The following is a 22,401-nucleotide window of genomic DNA, read 5'->3' as shown; positions in this document are numbered from 1 at the left end:
AAAAAAAAAAAAGAAATTTTAGAGAGAATAATGGAGATTTTGGTTGGGAAACGGGAAAAATTGTCGGGTTTGGGGTGGTTTGGCCGCTCGCGGTTGCCGTACAAGATGGCGGCGCGGTGCGGGGGGTTTTGCCGGATAAGACGGAAATTTGGGGGGAAAATGGAGATTTTGGGGAAAAAAGGGAGATTTTGGGGGGGAAAATGGGGATTTTAGAGGGAAAAACGAAATTTTGTGGGGAAAAAAATCGCTTTAAAAAGAAAAAAAATCCCCAAATCGGCAAAACCTGAGGGGAAAAATTTTCCTCAAAACCACCTCAAACTCCCACAAACAAAAAAAAAAAACCCGCGGCGACAGCAAAACAACAACAACAAAAAGAGGCGATCTGAAAATTTATTGAAATTTAATTTAATTTTAATTTTATTTCTCTTCTGGCGTTTAATCGCCGGCGCCGCTCCCGTCTCGTTCCGTACAAGACGGCGGCGCACGAAGGGGAAGTTGGGTCATGGCACTTCCGGTGCGAAATGGCGCCGCGCTTCGCGGTCATTCCGTACAACATGGCGGCGAGCGGATGTTTCGGTGACGTGCGCATGCGCGCGGTGACATCACTTCCTGCCATGGCGAAGATGGCGGCGCGCAGAGTCCTCCGGCTCGGTTCGTCCCGGGAAAGCTCCAGGAGGGTCTCGGGGGGCGGGAGGCGCTGATTTAATGAGATGCAAATGAGTGGGCGTGGTCTGAGGGGGTTGAGCGTGGTTTAATCTCGATTTGGGCGGGGTTTTGAAAGAAGGGGCGTGGCTTGTGCGTGATTGACGTTTGGCACCCCCCCAGCGGAGCGGCAGGCGCGCGCTGCCCGGCCCTGGCCACGCCCCCCGCAGCGGATTGGCGAATGGCGAGAGAGGTGAGGGGGGAAAAGAGGGCGTGGCCTCAGGATCGAGGCGTGGTTTTAAGGGAGGGGGCGTGCTTCGTCGTGAGGGGATTTGGCGGGAAATTGTTGGGGGTTTTTTTTTCCCTCGAATTTTGGGGGAGTTTCCGGGATTTGGGACGGTTTTCCCTGGATTTGGAGGTTTTCCCCAAAATTTTGGGATTTTTTCCAGCAAATTTGAAGTTTGTCCCAAAATTTCTGAGTTTTTCCCAAATTTTTGGGGTGTTCCGTGGAGTTTTTTGGAAATTTCCCAGGATTTGGGGTGGAATCGGGGAAAAATTGGGGAATTTTGGAAAACTTTGGGGTAAATTTCGGATTTTTTCCCCCAAATTCTGTGATTTTTACCCAAATTTTTGGGATTTTTTTTTCCCCAACAAATTTTGGGATCCTGGATGGATCTGAGGGAATTCCGGCTGGAATTTTGGGTTAAAATTCCCGAATTTTGGGATTTTTTCTTCCAAATTTAGGGATTTTTTTCCCCCAAATTTTGGGATTTTTTCTTCCAAATTTTGGGATTTTTTCCCCCAAATTTAGGGATTTTTTCCCAAAAATTTTGGAATTTTTTCACCAAAATTTTGCAATTTTTTTCCCCCCCAATTTTGGGAATTTTTTTCTCCAGTTTTTTAGGTTTTTAACCAAATTTTGGGATTTTTTCCCCCAAATTTTGGGATTTTCCCCCCAAATTTTGGGATTTTTTTTCTTCCAAATTTCGGGATCTTTTCCCCCAAATTTTGGGATCTTTCCCCCAAATTTTGGGAATTTTTTTCCCCAGTTTTTTAGATTTTTAACCAAATTTTGGGAATTTTTTCCCCCAAATTTTGGGATTTTTTTTCTCCAGTTTTTAGATTTTTAACAAAATTTTGGGCATTTTTTCCCCCAAATTTTGGGCATTTTTTCCCCCAAATTTTGATTTTTTCTCCCCAAATTTTTTTGGTTTCTTCCCCAAACATTGGGATTCCAGGGGATTTCTGCTGGAATTTTGGGGTAAAATTCCCAAATTTTGGGGTTTTTCCCTCAGCTTTGGGCTCTCCCCGAGTTTCTCCGGGCCCGGCCCCCTGCGGGACCTCCCTGACTGGAGCTTTTCGGGTAAAAACCCGGAAATTTTGGGGAAATTTTGGAGAATTTTGGGAGATTTGGGGAAAAATTGGGAATTTTGGGAGAAAATTCGGAATTTTGGGTGAAATTTGGGAATTTTGGGGACAAAGTTTGGTGGTTTTGGAGAGAAAATTTTGGAAATTTGGGGCGGGGGGAAATGGGAATTTTTGGGAAGGGAAAATTTGGGAGTTTTGGGATAAAAATTTGGGGGGGAAATTTGGGGGTTTTTGGGGGGAAATTTAAGAAATTTTCAGGAAAATTTGGGAAGCTTTGGAGGGAAAATTGGGAATTTTGAGAAATTTTGGGGAGGGCAAAATCAGGAATTCGAGGATGGAATTTCTGGCGGGAATTTGGGAATTTTAGGGATAAAAATTTGGTGATTTGGAGCTGGAAAATTTGGGAATTTGGGGAGGGAAAATTGGGAATTTTGAGAGCAAAAATAGGGAATTTTGGAGAGGAAATTTGGGAATTTTGTGAGAAAAATTTGGGATTTTTTGTGGGGGGGAAACTCTGGGAATTTGGGTTGGAAATTTTGGGAATTCTTGGGAGGGAAAAACCCGGAATTCGGGGAGGAAATTTTGGGCGGAAAATTTTGGGAATTCTAGAGGGAAAATTTGGGAATTTTGGGGATAAAAATTTGGGAATAAAAATGTGGGAATTTTGGGGGAAAATTTGGGAATTTTGGGGATAAAATGTGGGAATTCTGGGGGAAAAGTTGGGAATTCTAGGAAGGAAAATTTGGGAATTTTGGGGATAAAAATGTGGGAATTCTGGGGGGAAATTTGGGAATTTTAGGAAGGAAAACTTGGGAATTTTGGGGATAAAAATGTGGGAATTTTGGGGATAAAAATGTGGGAATTTTCAGGGGGAAAATTTGGGAATTGGGGGGGAAAGTTCGGGGATTTTGGGGAGAAATTTGGGGAATTTTGGGAGTGCAAAATTTGGGAAATTTGAAGGGAAAACGCGGGAACATTTTTGGGGGAAGAAAATCAGGGAATTTTCGGAGGGAAACTTGGGAATTTTGAGGGGAGAATTTGGGAATGCTCTGGGGAGGAAATTTGGGAATTTTTGAGGGGAAAAATTTGGGGATTTTTGTCCCTCCCCTCCCCCCCTCCAGACGGGCGCCCCTCCCCCCCCGGCGGGGGCAGCTCCGGCGGCTCCAAGAGAACCAAGAGCTGGTGGTGAGTCCCAAAAAACCCCAAAATCACCCCAAAACCCTCCAAATTTACCCCAAAATTCCCAATAAAAATTGGGATTTTTAGAGCCCCAAAGATCCCCAAAATTGGAATCTTTGAAGTTCCAAAACCCCCAAAAGTCACCCCAAAATTTCCACCCAAAATCCCAAAAATCACCCCAGAATTCCCCCCAAAAATTGGAATTTTTAGAGCCCCAAAAATCCCAAAAATTCACCCCAAAATTTCCACCCAAAACCCCCAAAAATGACCCCAAAACTTCCACTGAAAACTGACATTTTTAAAGCCCCAAAATCCCCCAAATTCACCCCAAAATTCCCACCTAAAATCCCTCAAAAAACCCCAAAATTCCCACTAAAAATTGGGATTTTTAGAGCCCCAAATATCCCAAAAATTCACCCAAAAATTGGAATTTTTGAAACCCCAAAACCCCCAAAATTTCCACCCAAAATCCCAAAAATGTACTCCAAAATTCCCCCCCAAAACTGAGATTTTTAAAGCCCCAGAATCCCCCAAAATCACTCCAAAATTCCCACTAAAAATCGGAACTTTTAGAGCCCCAAAATCCCCCAAAATTCACCCAAAATGCCCCAAAAATGACCCCAAAAATTCCCATTAAAAATCGGGATTTCCGAGCCCCAAAATCCCAAAAAATGACCCAAAAATTCTGACTAAAAATTGGGATTTTTGATGCCCCAAAATCCCCCAAATTCTCCCCAAAAATCCCCCAAAACCCCCAAACCCCCTCCCAGTATAAACCAGTACAGTCACCCCAAATCCCTTCCCAGTTCATCCCACTTCATCCCAGTGACCCCTAAACCCCCTCCCAGTACAAACCAGTAAGGAAAACCCCCAGACCAGTACAAACCAGTATAACCCAGTGCAAACCAGTACAAACCAGTATAAACCAGTAACTCCCAGTATCCCCCAGCGCCGGGCTCTGACCTTGAGCCGCTCCCTGGAGGCCGCCAAGTGTCGAGAGATCCCAGTTCAAACCAGTACGGACAGGTGAGGGCACTGGGACGGGGACTGGGGGGCACTGGTTTATACTGGGATGGACTGGGAGTGGGTTTGGGGTCACTGGTTTATACTGGGATGGACTGGGAGTGGGTTTGGGGTCACTGGTTTATACTGGGAGGGACTGGGAGTGGGTTTGGGGTTACTGGTTTATACTGGGATGGACTGGGAGCGGGTTTGGGGTCACTGGTTTATACTGGGATGGACTGGGAGTGGGTTTGGGGTCACTGGTTTATACTGGGATAGACTGGGAGTGGGTTTGGGGTCACTGGTTTATACTGGGATGGACTGGGAGTGGGTTTGGGGGTCACTGGTTTATACTGGGAGGGACTGGGAGTGGGTTTGGGGTCACTGGTTTGTACTGGGATGGACTGGGAGTGGGTTTGGGGTCACTGGTTTATACTGGGATGGACTGGGAGTGGGTTTGGGGTCACTGGTTTGTACTGGGAGGGACTGGGAGTGGGTTTGGGGTCACTGGTTTATACTGGGAGGGACTGGGAGTGGGTTTGGGGTTACTGGTTTATACTGGGATGAACTGGGAGTGGGTTTGGGGTCACTGGTTTATACTGGGATGGACTGGGAGTGGGTTTGGGGTCACTGGTTTATACTGGGATGGACTGGGAGTGGGTTTGGGGGTGACTGGTTTATACTGGTTTATACTGGTTTCGGGGTTTCTGGGCGTGGTGTAACCTTTGCCCCTCCCCCCACAGGTGAACCGACCACGCCCCTCATCAGGCCACGCCCCCTTCCCTTATATGGAGCTACAAGGGCGGGACAAACTGGGCGGGGCCTGGGGGTTATTGGGTTGTACTGGGAGGGAGTGGGAGGGGCCAACGCGGCTCTGACCCCGCCCACCGCACCGAGATGCAAATTTATGTAAATGAGAGCACAAATAAACGCGAATGACGTCACTGACCACGGGGACTGGGAGTTACTGGTTTGTACTGGGAGGGGCCTGGGCGTGACTCAGACCCCGCCCACCTCACCGAGGCACCAGCCTCATGTAAATTTATGCAAATGAGAGTCGAAATAAATGCCGGTGACGTCATTTGTACGCAGAGGAGCAAAGCGGCGCCGGGGGAATGACGGGATACACCGGGGCGCAGAGCGGCACCGCAGGGAATGACGGGATACACCGAGGCGCAAAGCGGCACCGCAGGGCATGATGGGATACACCGAGGCGCAAAGAAGCTCAGAACACCCTTAGAAATACCTAGTGACTGACCGTGAGACTCTGGCCAACCTCAGCCCAAGCATTTTCTCAATATCCTCTGTACACTAATCTAGGGGAGCTATGAAACACAAGAAATCTCCCCTAACACAAATTACCACTCACCAGTGGCCAATATTACAGCCCTGACCTGATAAAAATATCTAGGAATCATCCGAATCAGATTTTTCTCCCTATCCCATCCGCTGGCAAAATTACACAAAGCAAAGTGTTTAAACTGCCATTATGTACCAAGACGGATGAAGATGCACAAGATCCTGTATTTGGTAACTGAAGTTTCCTCATGCAGCAAGGGGAGGACAAACTGGGGGAAGCAATCTCTTTGTCCTAGCATGGACACAGAAGAAAACCATTTAGTCTGAGACTAAATTCATGTCATAATGAACTTGTACCTTTGTTTGTTCCCACCGCTTCCAAAATATTCCTCTCTTAAAATAACAATCCTTTTGTTCAGGCTGCATTTTCACTTTCTGTGTTAAACACTTCCAAAACAACTTTGAATATCTGAGGAATTCAAGTTGTTGAAAACAGGGGCTGGGAGGAAAACAAATTAAACAGATTTGTTTAAGCCCAATGTGCTTATATGAAAATCTTTCATTTGGCTTTCCACAGCTCCATCTGCATGGCGATCTCTCTAGACTCACGGACAGATTTAAACTTGACATTATCTAATGGACCTTGGGAAAAATCCTGCACAGCAAATTGAATTTTTAAAAGTGGTACTGCATTCAATGAGCAACTAATACATTACATTTACTTGAACTGCAGCAGAAGAACATTAAGGATAAGAAGCCCATTTGGAACTTATGTTCTTTAGCCTACATTTGAATATACATTTCAGGTGTAGATGTTACAGTATTACAGGGGGGTTTTGAGTCTAGGCTTTGGGCAAAAATTAACAACTCCAGTATATCTGGTGAGGGGAAGCAGCAAAAAAATCCCATAAACACGCTGTACACAACCTGTGCCAATCCCACATGTGACTTGTGGCCTGACAGTGTTGTCAGCTCTCCATCTTAAAACAGCTTGGTTTTCTTTTCCACTGAAACCAAACCTTTTTCACAGCGTCAACACATTCCCTGCTTATGGCCAGCCTGTTGTGAGCCAGCACCTTCACAGCTGGTTGTTGGGTGGGTGGGTTTTTTTGATTTGAACCTTCTCCTTCACAACAATTCTCACTAGCACATGAACTTCACTCTATGTTACTCAACTGTGCCCTGCTTTACATTCCAGGCTGTCGAGACCATCCAGTTCTTCCAGGAATTATCTGCCCCTCCCGCCTATCAAAGTCTCTTAATCCTGTGCCATGGCATTTAGTTCATCCTGAAGAACAGCCTCAAGACAAACCCTGAGGATCTGTATTAACAGACCAATTCTTCCCTTCCAAGTACAGCTTCTTGCTCTCCCCTTCAGTCATTCCCTGTCCAGTTTACCAACCACCATTTTAACGCCTTATTTTGTAATTTCCCATAGAGTACTACACAGACATGTTTCTTAAGTGTAGATAATGAACTTCCTACACCTAAACTATTATTTTATCAAGTTAAAGGACGGGCTACATCTGGCACCAATTACTTTGGAGAAAAACCTCTCATCCATGTGCTATTTGCTGTTGAATCTGTCAATATTTTTTCCAGATAGGCTCTAGAAAGTCATCCATCCTCTTCAGACCAGAATAATTCTCTTGCCCATCTCCCTTCCCCATTTTTTTTCTTCCTTTTACACATTTCTTGTCTCTCAAAATGTAGTCATGATGTTTGCCAGTAGATTTCACAAGTCTCTAAGGGCCTAGTTCTTGAGTAAAAACAAATTAGAGATAGATGTTGATATTTGTCACAAATACATTTAATTCCTCATTTTAGACAGAGCCCTTCTTTGGTTTGTTTAATCTCTGCAGTTCAGGCAACCTCTTGCACATGTATCGACTCACTTAATCCTTGCCTTCTTCCCTTTCTCTGCCCTCTTCTCACCCCCACACACAAGCACATGGCTCTACAGGCCTGATAAAAAATTAACTTTCATCAGCAAGCTACTTTAGTCTGCAAATCACCCTGAGCAAAATATTGCCAAGTAAGGGACACACTACAATTAAACATCAAGAAAAAGCGGCCCTAAAAAAGTGAAAAACGCTTATTAGAAAGGATAGACAGGAGTCAGGAAAAACAAAACTTATGGCAAAATCTGGTTTCTTAAAATAATTAAATTTGAAGCAATACAAAAAGAAAAAAAACCCTATTTCTGTGTTTCCAACTGTCTTCGTATTTGTCCAATTACTAACCCAGATATGGAAACAAACCAATGTAATGCACTTCAACTTGATCCCTGGAGATGCCTCCTTGAAATAAGATTCAAAACCACAACTTCTCAATTCCTGTTAAAAATTCATTTCTTCGGAACACTGTTAGGCAGAACAGTGAGACAAAAACCTCTGAAAAAGAATGCACCACCAGAGACAGAAAATTATTTTGAATCTATTGAAAGCATTGATATTAAATCTCGATACAAGCTGAAGTCTGTAACAAAAAGTACTATTTCCTACAGGACATTTAAGGACTGTAGGACACCATGTCTCCATAGGCCTGGGAAATGTGTTTTTAAAGATACTCCTTCAAAGGCCTCATCCAGAGTTTGGACAAAACTAGATGTCCAAGTTTCCTGTCTCTTGAAGTAACAAGTAAAAACAATGGTTTGAAGACTGTTAGGACAATCCTGGAAACATAAGAGCAGTCCACACAACCTCAAATCGTTCTCTTTAAGGAAAATGCTGGAACTGCAAGTTGTCACAAGGCAAAATTGCAAAACAAACATTTCCACAAGTTTTCTCAGCTGTTCTGCAGGGTTGCTGCAGTGTCCTCTGCTCCCAAAAAAACAGGCTTTCCACCGTTTTTAGCTGCAGCTTAGCAGTGGTGGGAAAAACTGTGTTTCTGCAGACAGAGCCATCAGCTGGAAGATTTGAAATACTTTTCAAGACAAAGTTCCTCCTCTCTCATTCCCCAAAAGCAGTGTTATAGAGAACCTACGTTCTGGAAAACTCTCCACATACAAACCTCTGCACATTAACAGGGAAAGAAAACAAGATTAAGAGAACACTGCAAGGACTGTAAAGTAAGAGGAATTCCCCTACAAATTGTTTTGGTTCTAAACTACTTCTAGTATGAACAGTTTTTCACTTCTATGATAATATCTTGCTTCATCCCCGAGTTCCCCAAAGCATAACAACAACTTCAGAAAAATAAAACAAGCACTGGGTTTTGTTTTGGGTTTTTTTTCTTTGTTTGTTTCAAAACACAGCAGAACACAGCAATATTTTCCCAACTAAGCAAGACAAAGTCACACTGTTCAATTGCCACTCTGCCTTTTCTAATTTCCTGGTGTAAGCAAAAGAGATTGCTCTAGCCTGAAAACAGGAGTTATCATCCACCATCAAACTCAGCCTAAGGTATTAGCTCACGTCTGTAATGATGATTCAAAGCTGCAGTGATCAATATCACATCACAAGTGTCCAATCCAGAGGGCATTAAAGGATCCTGTTACTGCCTATCTGAAGGATCACACCGGAGTTTCAGATGATATCAATGCAAAGGTAGAGAAAAGAGAAAATTCTCACCCCACAGAAGCAGCAAATTGAACTCTCTCTAGGAAGCTTCAAGCTTCTACTTTATGTGGAAACTATTTTACTGAAATTTGTCATTTCCATGTTAAGACACAAGTTTGTCACATGGAGGAGAACCCCTTCACAACCATCCACCACTACCTGAGGGTTTTTTTTTTTCAGATGAGTGTCTAAATATTACACACACAAACAGCTGCAGGTAAACAGAACTTTGTCAACCCAGCTCAGCACGGAATGGAAAAGGAAAAGCAGACACAGGGAAGTCAAAAGTCAACTAACAAAACTCAAAGCACATTTAAGAGAGCTGTATTTAAGCCAACACAGCTAAGAACTGCCAGCGGCACAAGATACAGGATTTTGTTCAGTGTTACAAAATGCCAGGTTTTTTCTGCTGATTTAGTAAGATTTTGTGCAATTCTCTATTTTTAGTAGAAAGATAAAGCTCATGAGTCACCCTGAAATCTGCAGCCAGGTTCCTTCACTCTCTCCTTTCCAAAGTGGCAAACATTTCAAATTAAGCTCTAATACAAAGAATACTACGTGCACTAAAAGCTGTCTGTTCTTGTGTACTGTATCAAGGTTTGAAAATGGCACAACAGTGTTAAAAAAGAAAAGTGTTCTCTGGTACACAAAAAATGAGAATAGGCTAATTTTTACTACAGTGACTTTGCCACAAATCACTTTTTGCCCATGCAAAGTTACAACGCAAAGGGCAAAAAACGGTTCCCTGTAACTAGAGCAAGATCTACTTGACAAGTCAGTCGCATTAGTGATCTTCTAGTCAAAAAAGGAACTTTTACCAAAACACAATATTCCCGCCCCTGTTACACAGAGGGACTATTTGTAGACCTTCCACTGTACTGCAGTCTGAAAACTTTTAATTTCCATTTCTGGCTAAAATTATTTTTTTTATCTTGACGTATGTTTGACATCAGAGAAATATTGGATGAGTTTAAAGTACAAGTAGGGCTTGTCTGCCCTCCTTTTCCTAAATTTATTCAGCCTTTTCCTTTGAAAGCAAACATCATTCTACATCTACAAATTCTACAAATCCTGCATCATAAGTCCCACACCTACAACTTCCCCACAATTCCTATGCAGCTCCATCCTCTACTGCCACAAGTACCTGGCAGCTCACTGAAGGAAACCATCACTTTTTTGGTTTCCCAGTTACTGTCAATCTTTCACTCCCTGTTCCGATTTAGTGGCACTACCCTGCTAAACTCCTATTTGGTTGTGTCGGTTCTGCCCACTCCTTTTTCCTACCACATTGTCTTGTCAGGCTCTTGCTGCTTTCTCTCTCCCCAGTCTAGCATGCATGAGGACCCTTTATGCCCAAGATATAACTCAGAGAAGCTTCCTGTCACCACATTTCAGAACCTCCAGAAAACCCACCTGTCATTAGGTGTAGCAGACTTATTCCAAGAGCAAAATGAAATCAGAGTTCGTTATTTCTAAATATACTTGTGATAGCTTTGATGGTTTTTTCCACCTCATTCCTCTCCTTACAGTCTAAAACATGAAGGTCTTAACCTTCTTTGTTTAGTAGAGAGTCAAGTTCTTGACTACAAGCACAGTCAAGAGGGCAAAATTTTCCACAGCACATCACTGACAATCAGCAGAAACACACTGTGCATGTACAACATCAGAACTGTAGGCAATTTCAAACCTTATTCTGCATCCCGACATACCAGAGACACTATACACAGGGCATGAAATGAAAAAATGGCAAGAACTTTGTACACAAAACGTAGAAGGCCTTTGCCAGGAGTGAAGAGCAAAACTTTGTACAATACAAGCCTCAAATGTAATGATATTTACATGCTAAAACAATGACAGCCACAAATGACATAACCTTGCTTTTCTGTATTACAGAAACAAGGGTCGCTATTCCAAGTGGAACGTGAGGGCGGTCTGGCTGAAAAATCCATCACCTCACTGACCTCCACGGTCGATTTAACTGATTTGGAAGGCTAGATGAGTGCCCCATACAACATCAAGTCTGAGGGCATCCATCCTAAAGCTGTTTGCTCGCAGAGAACAACCCCCCTGAGCAGATGAAACCATCCATGTGTCAACAGTGACATGGTACCTGCACTCCCCAAATACAGCAGCCAACGAGGCCCCAGGTGGATTTGGAAGAGAACGTGAGTAGTCAGCTTCCAGGACTGCAGGACACAATGGAAGTGAGACCACCCCCAAACAAGCTCAAAACCAATTTCTAAGAGAAAAACGGGTAGTCTGTCTTCCAGGATTGCAGACACATGAAAGGGAGAGCCCCTAAACAAGCTCAAGATCCAGTTTTTTGGAGAAAACAGGGTACTCAAACCACCATGACTGCAGACATACATTAGTGAGACCACCCCAAACCAATTCCAGTTTTATCTGCAGAAGAATATCAGGTGGTCAAGCTTCCAGGAGCAGAGACACATGAAAGTGAGATGCCAACAAACAAGCTCAGGGTCCAAATGTAGGAGAAAAAAGGGCAGTCAAGCTACCTAGACAGCAGATATATCAAAGTGGGACCACCCCCCAACAAGCTCAAAGTTTAATTCTAGGAGAAAAAAGGGTAGCCAACATTCTAGAACTGCAGACACATGAAAGTGAGACCACCATGAAACAACCTCAAGGTCCAAATGAGGCAGAAAAAGGATTAGTCAAGCTTCCAGGACTGCAGGCACATCCAAGTGAGACCACACCTGTTATGAGTGGGCCAGGAGACAAATCTCCCTTTAAATGCCTGTATTAGGACAGCTTTGGGCGGGGAACCCAAGGGGTCACACACACCGCCACTGCTCCCTGGAGCGATGAGGACGAGGAGGTGAAACAGCTTTGCCAGGTGCCCGACAGAGCCGGGGCTTGCGTCCCCACGAGAGCCGCAGGAAAGCACAGGCTCGTTGACAAGCCGAGGGCAGTCACGCAGAGAGGGCACTATCTGACTTATGGGCGACAAGACACGGAGCCCCAGCAAGCAGCCCCATGTTCTCCCTGCTCACTGGGGTAGTTTGGAGTCCTGTCTGGCTAATGGCTCACCGGCCCTAGGGGTTTTTAGGCGTCCACTTCCACCTCCTGTGGGCACTGCAGTCCCAGGGAGTTCTCTGGTTTGCGTGTCGCCATCAGGGCTGTGAGGGGAGCAGCGGGAGCACGGCCCCACGGGAAGGAGACAGTTTCAAAATGGACACCGGCTCGAAATGGGGGGTGAGGGAGAGCGGAAAAGGTACACAAATGAACTTATTCACATGCAAACTTGTCACGATCCGCTCACACAAGCGGGGTTCGTGATGGTTCGTTTTAGGGATCTCAGAGCGCAAAAGACACAGCGGGGGACAAACTCAGTTTACTCAATCACAAATGCACCTTTATTTAGTGCCAACAAATGCGATAGTGGGGAGAGAAAAGGAGAATAGTAAGAAAGACAGAAAAAGAGGGGAAGGGGATTATAGCTACCAACATGGAGGGTCGAGTCCTCGAGGCTTTTGAAGATGCCTATAGACGCAATCTTCTCCAGTGGGGAGATCTCAAAAGTGAGCGGGAGTCTCCAGGGTTTTTATAGTCCTCTCCGAAGCGACAGGCAGTTGGCCAAACAGCTGGGGGAAATCATTGCAGTGTGTTCATTCAGAGAACCCAGAACAAGTCGGTCATCAGCAGGTACAGTGTCAACCAGTCCAAGTCAGCAGGTGCAGTGTCAGCAGGCGCGGTCACTTCACCGTGACTTGCCCATTGTTTCTGCTCAGGTTCTGATGTTCCCATATGGGTGCTGGGTGTTTTCCATCAAACACACCTGCAGGCAGCACTTGGCCACCATCCCACCTCAGCCAGGCCAGAACTCCTGTGTTGAGATTTTCAAGTCCCTTTTAGGGGTTTCAGTCTCTGTCCTTGACGATGGTCGTGAGGCAGATGAGGGATCTTCGGACCGTCTCTTACACAAGGGTCGGCAGGGGAGAAGATCCCACTTCAGGCTTCCACAACCCATCTCCAGGTTTCTCTCTAAGCCCTCCCGGTGTAGCAATGTATCTGAATAACTTGGGCCATTCCCTGTATCAGCCAAACTGTTTGTAGTGAAGATGACACCTGCAGTCTTCTTTTCCAGAGTTCGCAGGAATTCATCAAGGCTACAGGAACAACAACAGCTCTGAAAATAAGAGCCTAGGAAAGCCTCTCCAAGAAATGCAGAACTCAGATAGGAGACACATAGCACGGTGATGGACACTTAACCAATTAAGTGCCCTGAAAGATGCGTGCGTGCGTTCCTGCCTTCCTGCCTGCCTGCGTGATGGAGAAATAACTTAGCCGACTGAGAGAGACACCTGTACCCATGAAGAGTAGTGCTAGAAACTGGAACTGTAGCTTTATGTACACAAGAAAGTAGCTGCTGTTAGAAGCATATTGTTTCCTTCATTTCAGCAGCCCATTTTCCCCCTGTATCCCTGTGGCTACCTGCTCCCACTGCAGAACAGAAGCAGCACCCAGCCAGCAGCTCCTCAGTCCTGGCAGGTCAGCGGCACTTCCAGGAGCACACCAGACTGGCAGCAAACTGCCCAAAGGGCACTCAGCCCTAGACCCTATTCAAACCCTCCAAAGTAACTTGGCCAGGGGGCAGGGTCAGCACCAAAGACACAGACACCAACCTCAGGAGCTCAGGGTCTTTGGCGACAGCTCAGAGCAGCCAAGAACCTCCCAAGGAGAAGCTCAGCAATGCTCCCCAGCACTGCTACCCAAGGTGACCTACAGGGACTGAGATCCAGCACCAGGGACCCTGAGCCTCACCCCCAGCAGCTGGGAATCCCCTGTCACAACCCAGCCCTGGAGAGCCCCCCCAGAACTGGCAATTCCCGCGGGTGCGTCCGCCCGCCCGCAGGCCAAGAGGCTCCGGCTGTGCCGGGACAGGGCCCAGGTCGGGCAAATGCTGCAATAAACAGGCGCACACAACTCCCACAGCGGGAACAGCTGGGCTCAGCCTCCTCCGGCGTCGCCCCAAAGCCTGGCCAGGGCTTCAGGAGCAATGCAGGAGCTGCCTTTGGCCCCGCTCCTCCCAACAAGGCCACAGGACTCATCTCAGGGCCCTGTCCGGCCTCTGAACACAGAAAGGTCAAGCCATGTTTCACTAATGAGCACGGACCTAGCCCAGAACACTAATGATCCTGGCTACCGCACTGCCGACAGGATACAAACACAACATCTGGGTTGAAGGCTCACCCAGAGGTCAGCTTTGCCTCAAGACTCTGCTTCAGGCCTCAGGCCTTCAGGAAGTCCCAAGGTGCTTGAACCTCTGCGCAAAGCCTGCTCCCATCTCCTGTGGAACCTCACAGATCAGGCAGCACTTCCTCGGCCCACTCCTGAGGCTATTTAGCCTGCCAGCAAAGAGCAGGGGCTGACCTGGGAATGACAGAAGGCAGGGAGGGGAAAGGACCCTTTTGCTTCCATCCAGAAAGCCAAAGGCCGTCAAAAAAACCCTCTGGTGAACACCTGAGCAGCACCAGGAGATGAAAGGCCTGGCACTCCTGACTCCCAGAGCTCCCAGCGCTGCCTTGCCCCTCACCTTCAGCCCTCGTCTTGGACAGCAAGGCAATCCCAGGGACAGAAATCCAGGCTCCTGCTGCTCCTGGACGGAGGCACCCAACAGCTCTGTGCTGGCTGAACATGGCAGCAAAATCAGGATGCTGCTCTTCCTTGGGCAAAACTCCAGCCACTAAAAAGCTGGAATGCAGGACAACCCTGCCTCTCCACCAGGGCACTTGGATCCAGCCCTACTGACACATGGACATTTGAGACAGGAATCCATAACCCTCCGTGAAATCACATCACAGCCTCCAGGTGTTTTCCTGTTCGTGTCCTCACTTACCTGGCATAGGCTTCTTCCAAGGCTTTGCAGACACTTTGCCTCTAGCCAAAAAGATTAACATCGCCTTCTTTCCAGCTTTCAAGAAGTCACAGCAAGTCATCCTGGTCCCATGTTCCACATCAGATTCTCCGGTAAAAAGAAAGATATTTTTTCTGTTCAGATCATTTCTCAAGCTGTCAAGAAAAGCAGGATCCCACATGCACTCCCAGAAATTCTCTCAACACCATTTGCTGCTTCTCTCTCTGGCAGGGCACCAACAAGTCCTGGGACACTTCTTGTTCCCTGCTGGCCAGTGACCTTGAGCGATAAAAGAAGGCACCAGTATTGCTGCTAATTTTACAGCCACAGGCTTTGAACTTTCCACAAGTTAAAAGCAGAAGCAGACACTCCTCATCGGGCTCGAGTTCTCGCTTCCTGGCCCAGGAGACGCGCGGCCGCAGCTGCTCGAGCTTCTCTACCACTGCAGAGCGCGCCGAACACGGCAGGCGCACGGCAGGTGACGAACAAGCGACTTCTCCAATCCCGGCCCCGGAGAGGCGTGGCCGCCGCTCCTCGAGGTCCTCCGCCTCTGCACAGCGCTGCACGCACGGCAGGAGCACCGGAAGTGACGAAACAGCGAGGCCACGCTTCCCGGCCCGGGAGACGCGTGTCTGCCGCTCCTCGAGGATCTCAGCCGCCGCAAAGCACGCCGAGCAGGTAAGCGCACTGCAGATAATGAATAAGTGAAATCTTGCTTCCCAGCCCCGAAAATGCACTTTCGGTGCTGGAGGAGCTTCTCTGCTTGTGGGCAGCACGGAAACCGCGCCCAGCCGCTGTTCGCAGCCAGCCTGCAGCATACCGCCGGAGAGTGCACTAGGCGCGGCCAAACGGCGTTTGCTCGCTTCCCAGGCTAGGAGAAGCACTTTCCGTGCTGCAAACAGCTTCTCTGCCTGTGGAGAGCTCGGAAACAGCGTTTAACGCTGTTCCAAGCCTGCCTGCGAGCGAGGCGCCGGAGAGTGCACTAGGCGCGGCCAAACGGCGTTTGCTCGCTTCCCAGGCTAGGAGAAGCACTTGCCGTGCTGCAAACAGCTTCTCTGCCTGTGGAGAGCTCGGAAACAGCGTTTAACGCTGTTCCAAGCCTGCCTGCGAGCGAATCGCCGGAGAGTGCACTCGGCGCGGCCAAACGGCGTTTGCTCGCTTCCCAGGCTAGGAGAAGCACTTGCCGTGCTGCAAACAGCCTCTCTGCCTGTGGAGAGCTCGGAAACAGCGTTTGACGCTGTTCCAAGCCGGCCTGCGAGCGAAGCGCCGGAGAGTGCACTAGGCGCGGCCAAACGGCGTTTGCTCGCTTCCCAGGCTAGGAGAAGCACTTGCCGTGCTGCAAACAGCTTCTCTGCCTGTGGAGAGCTCGGAAACAGCGTTTAACGCTGTTCCAAGCCTGCCTGCGAGCGAGGCGCCGGAGAGTGCACTAGGCGCGGCCAAACGGTGTTTGCTCGCTTCCCAGGCTAGGAGAAGCACTTGCCGTGCTGCAAACAGCTTCTCTGCCTGTGGAGAGCTCGGAAACAGCGTTTAACGCTGTTCCAAGCCTGCCTGCGAGCGAAGCGCCGGAGAGTGCACTAGGCGCGGCCAAACGGCGTTTGCTCGCTTCCCAGGCTAGGAGAAGCACTTGCCGTGCTGCAAACAGCTTCTCTGCCTGTAGAGAGCTCGGACACAGCGTTTGACGCTGTTCCAAGCCTGCCTGCGAGCGAACCGCCGGAGAGTGCACTCGGCGCGGCCAAACGGCGTTTGCTCGCTTCCCAGGCTAGGAGAAGCACTTGCCGTGCTGCAAACAGCTTCTCTGCCTGTGGAGAGCTCGGAAACAGCGTTTAACGCTGTTCCAAGCCTGCCTGCGAGCGAGGCGCCGGAGAGTGCACTAGGCGCGGCCAAACGGCGTTTGCTCGCTTCCCAGGCTAGGAGAAGCACTTGCCGTGCTGCAAACAGCTTCTCTGCCTGTGGAGAGCTCGGAAACAGCGTTTAACGCTGTTCCAAGCCTGCCTGCGAGCGAACCGCCGGAGAGTGCACTCGGCGCGGCCAAACGGCGTTTGCTCGCTTCCCAGGCTAGGAGAAGCACTTGCCGTGCTGCAAACAGCTTCTCTGCCTGTGGAGAGCTCGGAAACAGCGTTTAACGCTGTTCCAAGCCTGCCTGCGAGCGAGGCGCCGGAGAGTGCACTAGGCGCGGCTAAACGGCGTTTGCTCGCTTCCCAGGCTAGGAGAAGCACTTGCCGTGCTGCAAACAGCTTCTCTGCCTGTGGAGAGCTCGGAAACAGCGTTTAACGCTGTTCCAAGCCTGCCTGCGAGCGAAGCGCCGGAGAGTGCACTAGGCGCGGCCAAACGGCGTTTGCTCGCTTCCCAGGCTAGGAGAAGCACTTGCCGTGCTGCAAACAGCTTCTCTGCCTGTGGAGAGCTCGGAAACAGCGTTTAACGCTGTTCCAAGCCTGCCTGCGAGCGAAGCGCCGGAGAGTGCACTCGGCGCGGCCAAACGGCGTTTGCTCGCTTCCCAGGCTAGGAGAAGCACTTGCCGTGCTGCAAACAGCTTCTCTGCCTGTGGAGAGCTCGGAAACAGCGTTTGACGCTGTTCCAAGCCTGCCTGCGAGCGAACCGCCGGAGAGTGCACTCGGCGCGGCCAAACGGCGTTTGCTCGCTTCCCAGGCTAGGAGAAGCACTTGCCGTGCTGCAAACAGCTTCTCTGCCTGTGGAGAGCTCGGAAACAGCGTTTGACACTGTTCCAAGCCTGCCTGCGAGCGAACCGCCGGAAAGTGCACTCGGCGCGGCCAAACGGCGTTTGCTCGCTTCCCAGGCTAGGAGAAGCACTTGCCGTGCTGCAAACAGCTTCTCTGCCTGTGGAGAGCTCGGTAACAGCGTTTGACGCTGTTCCAAGCCTGCCTGCGAGCGAACCGCCAGAGAGTGCACTCGGCGCAGCCAAACGGCGTTTGCTCGCTTCCCAGGCTAGGAGAAGCACTTGCCGTGCTGCAAACAGCTTCTCTGCCTGTGGAGAGCTCGGAAACAGCGTTTGACGCTGTTCCAACCCTGCCTGCGAGCGAACCGCCGGAGAGTGCACTCGGCGCGGCCCAACGGCGTTTGCTCGCTTCCCAGGCTAGGAGAAGCACTTGCCGTGCTTCTCTGCCTGTGGAGAGCTCGGAAACAGCGTTTGACACTGTTCCAAGCCTGCCTGCGAGCGAAGCGCCGGAGAGTGCACTCGGCGCGGCCAAACGGCGTTTGCTCGCTTCCCAGGCTAGGAGAAGCACTTGCCGTGCTGCAAACAGCTTCTCTGCCTGTGGAGAGCTCGGAAACAGCGTTTGACGCTGTTCCAAGCCGGCCTGCGAGCGAACCGCCGGAGAGTGCACTCGGCGCGGCCAAACGGCGTTTGCTCGCTTCCCAGGCTAGGAGAAGCACTTGCCGTGCTGCAAACAGCTTCTCTGCCTGTGGAGAGCTCGGAAACAGCGTTTGACGCTGTTCCAAGCCGGCCTGCGAGCGAACCGCCGGAGAGTGCACTCGGCGCGGCCAAACGGCGTTTGCCTCGCTTCCCAGGCTAGGAGAAGCACTTGCCGTGCTGCAAACAGCTTCTCTGCCTGTGGAGAGCTCGGAAACAGCGTTTGACGCTGTTCCAAGCCGGCCTGCGAGCGAAGCGCCGGAGAGTGCACTCGGCGCGGCCAAACGGCGTTTGCTCGCTTCCCAGGCTAGGAGAAGCACTTGCCGTGCTGCAAACAGCTTCTCTGCCTGTGGAGAGCTCGGAAACAGCGTTTGACGCTGTTCCAAGCCTGCCTGCGAGCGAACCGCCGGAGAGTGCACTCGGCGCGGCCAAACGGCGTTTGCTCGCTTCCCAGGCTAGGAGAAGCACTTGCCGTGCTGCAAACAGCTTCTCTGCCTGTGGAGAGCTCGGAAACAGCGTTTGACACTGTTCCAAGCCTGCCTGCAAGCGAACCGCCGGAAAGTGCACTCGGCGCGGCCAAACGGCGTTTGCTCGCTTCCCAGGCTAGGAGAAGCACTTGCCGTGCTGCAAACAGCTTCTCTGCCTGTGGAGAGCTCGGAAACAGCGTTTGACGCTGTTCCAAGCCGGCCTGCGAGCGAAGCGCCGGAGAGTGCACTCGGCGCGGCCCAAAACGGCGTTTGCTCGCTTCCCAGGCTAGGAGAAGCACTTGCCGTGCTGCAAACAGCTTCTCTGCCTGTGGAGAGCTCGGAAACAGCGTTTGACGCTGTTCCAGGCCGGCCTGCGAGCGAAGCGCCGGAGAGTGCACTCAGCGCGGCCAAACGGCGTTTGCTCGCTTCCCAGGCTAGGAGAAGCACTTGCCGTGCTGCAAACAGCCTCTCTGCCTGTGGAGAGCTCGGAAACAGCGTTTAACGCTGTTCCAAGCCTGCCTGCGAGCGAAGCGCCGGAGAGTGCACTAGGCGCGGCCAAACGGCGTTTGCTCGCTTCCCAGGCTAGGAGAAGCACTTGCCGTGATGCAAACAGCCTCTCTGCCTGTGGAGAGCTCGGAAACAGCGTTTAACGCTGTTCCAAGCCTGCCTGCGAGCGAAGCGCCGGAGAGTGCACTAGGCGCGGCCAAACGGCGTTTGCTCGCTTCCCAGGCTAGGAGAAGCACTTGCCGTGCTGCAAAAAGCTTCTCTGCCTGTGGAGAGCTCGGGAAACAGCGTTTAAACGCTGTTCCAAGCCTGCCTGCGAGCGAAAGCGCCGGAGAGTGCACTAGGCGCGGCCAAACGGCGTTTGCTCGCTTCCCAGGCTAGGAGAAGCACTTGCCGTGCTGCAAACAGCTTCTCTGCCTGTGGAGAGCTCGGACACAGCGTTTGACGCTGTTCCAAGCCTGCCTGCGAGCGAACCGCCGGAGAGTGCACTCGGCGCGGCCAAACGGCGTTTGCTCGCTTCCCAGGCTAGGAGAAGCACTTGCCGTGCTGCAAACAGCTTCTCTGCCTGTGGAGAGCTCGGAAACAGCGTTTAACGCTGTTCCAAGCCTGCCTGCGAGCGAGGCGCCGCAGAGTGCACTAGGCGCGGCCAAACGGTGTTTGCTCGCTTCCCAGGCTAGGAGAAGCACTTGCCGTGCTGCAAACAGCTTCTCTGCCTGTGGAGAGCTCGGAAACAGCGTTTAACGCTGTTCCAAGCCTGCCTGCGAGCGAAGCGCCGGAGAGTGCACTAGGCGCGGCCAAACGGCGTTTGCTCGCTTCCCAGGCTAGGAGAAGCACTTGCCGTGCTGCAAACAGCTTCTCTGCCTGTAGAGAGCTCGGACACAGCGTTTGACGCTGTTTCAAGCCTGCCTGCGAGCGAACCGCCGGAGAGTGCACTCGGCGCGGCCAAACGGCGTTTGCTCGCTTCCCAGGCTAGGAGAAGCACTTGCCGTGCTGCAAACAGCTTCTCTGCCTGTGGAGAGCTCGGAAACAGCGTTTAACGCTGTTCCAAGCCTGCCTGCGAGCGAGGCGCCGGAGAGTGCACTAGGCGCGGCCAAACGGCGTTTGCTCGCTTCCCAGGCTAGGAGAAGCACTTGCCGTGCTGCAAACAGCTTCTCTGCCTGTGGAGAGCTCGGAAACAGCGTTTAACGCTGTTCCAAGCCTGCCTGCGAGCGAACCGCCGGAGAGTGCACTCGGCGCGGCCAAACGGCGTTTTGCTCGCTTCCCAGGCTAGGAGAAGCACTTGCCGTGCTGCAAACAGCTTCTCTGCCTGTGGAGAGCTCGGAAACAGCGTTTAACGCTGTTCCAAGCCTGCCTGCGAGCGAGGCGCCGGAGAGTGCACTAGGCGCGGCTAAACGGCGTTTGCTCGCTTCCCAGGCTAGGAGAAGCACTTGCCGTGCTGCAAACAGCTTCTCTGCCTGTGGAGAGCTCGGAAACAGCGTTTAACGCTGTTCCAAGCCTGCCTGCGAGCGAAGCGCCGGAGAGTGCACTAGGCGCGGCCAAACGGCGTTTGCTCGCTTCCCAGGCTAGGAGAAGCACTTGCCGTGCTGCAAACAGCTTCTCTGCCTGTGGAGAGCTCGGAAACAGCGTTTAACGCTGTTCCAAGCCTGCCTGCGAGCGAAGCGCCGGAGAGTGCACTAGGCGCGGCCAAACGGCGTTTGCTCGCTTCCCAGGCTAGGAGAAGCACTTGCCGTGCTGCAAACAGCTTCTCTGCCTGTGGAGAGCTCGGAAACAGCGTTTGACGCTGTTCCAAGCCTGCCTGCGAGCGAACCGCCAGAGAGTGCACTCGGCGCAGCCAAACGGCGTTTGCTCGCTTCCCAGGCTAGGAGAAGCACTTGCCGTGCTGCAAACAGCTTCTCTGCCTGTGGAGAGCTCGGAAACAGCGTTTGACGCTGTTCCAACCCTGCCTGCGAGCGAACCGCCGGAGAGTGCACTCGGCGCGGCCAAACGGCGTTTGCTCGCTTCCCAGGCTAGGAGAAGCACTTGCCGTGCTTCTCTGCCTGTGGAGAGCTCGGAAACAGCGTTTGACGCTGTTCCAAGCCTGCCTGCGAGCGAAGCGCCGGAGAGTGCACTCGGCGCGGCCAAACGGCGTTTGCTCGCTTCCCAGGCTAGGAGAAGCACTTGCCGTGCTGCAAACAGCTTCTCTGCCTGTGGAGAGCTCGGAAACAGCGTTTCACGCTGTTCCAAGCCGGCCTGCGAGCGAACCGCCGGAGAGTGCACTCGGCGCGGCCAAACGGCGTTTGCTCGCTTCCCAGGCTAGGAGAAGCACTTGCCGTGCTGCAAACAGCTTCTCTGCCTGTGGAGAGCTCGGAAACAGCGTTTGACGCTGTTCCAAGCCGGCCTGCGAGCGAACCGCCGGAGAGTGCACTCGGCGCGGCCAAACGGCGTTTGCTCGCTTCCCAGGCTAGGAGAAAGCACTTGCCGTGCTGCAAACAGCTTCTCTGGCCTGTGGAGAGCTCGGAAACAGCGTTTGACGCTGTTCCAAGCCGGCCTGCCGAGCGAAGCGCCGGAGAGTGCACTCGGCGCGGCCAAACGGCGTTTGCCTCGCTTCCCAGGCTAGGAGAAGCACTTGCCGTGCTGCAAACAGCTTCTCTGCCTGTGGAGAGCTCGGAAACAGCGTTTGACGCTGTTCCAAGCCTGCCTGCGAGCGAAGCGCCGGAGAGTGCACTCGGCGCGGCCAAACGGCGTTTGCTCGCTTCCCAGGCTAGGAGAAGCACTTGCCGTGCTGCAAACAGCTTCTCTGCCTGTGGAGAGCTCGGAAACAGCGTTTGACGCTGTTCCAGGCCGGCCTGCGAGCGAAGCGCCGGAGAGTGCACTCGGCGCGGCCAAACGGCGTTTGCTCGCTTCCAGGCTAGGAGAAGCACTTGCCGTGCTGCAAACAGCTTCTCTGCCTGTGGAGAGCTCGGAAACAGCGTTTGACGCTGTTCCAGGCCGGCCTGCGAGCGAAGCGCCGGAGAGTGCACTCGGCGCGGCCAAACGGCGTTTGCTCGCTTCCCAGGCTAGGAGAAGCACTTGCCGTGCTGCAAACAGCTTCTCTGCCTGTGGAGAGCTCGGAAACAGCGTTTGACGCTGTTCCAGGGCCGGCCTGCGAGCGAAGCG

At 51.1% G+C, this 22,401-nt stretch overlaps 1 long non-coding RNA gene across 1 annotated transcript; it reads right to left on the bottom strand.

Moving 5' to 3' along the window:
• Positions 1-383: 383 nt before the first annotated feature.
• Positions 384-15,034, bottom strand: LOC136304947 (uncharacterized). Its single transcript, XR_010724899.1, has 2 exons — positions 14,911-15,034; positions 384-697 (listed from the first exon to the last, which is right to left on the bottom strand). It is a non-coding gene; the product is annotated as an uncharacterized lncRNA (long non-coding RNA).
• Positions 15,035-22,401: the final 7,367 nt, after the last annotated feature.

The sequence above is a fragment of the Chamaea fasciata genome, unplaced genomic scaffold (assembly GCF_029207755.1).
Source record: "Chamaea fasciata isolate MVZ Bird 193981 ecotype frontalis unplaced genomic scaffold, bChaFas1.0.hap1 SCAF_227, whole genome shotgun sequence".
Lineage (NCBI taxonomy): Eukaryota > Metazoa > Chordata > Aves > Passeriformes > Sylviidae > Chamaea > Chamaea fasciata.
This window is presented reverse-complemented; position numbering and strand designations above follow the sequence as displayed.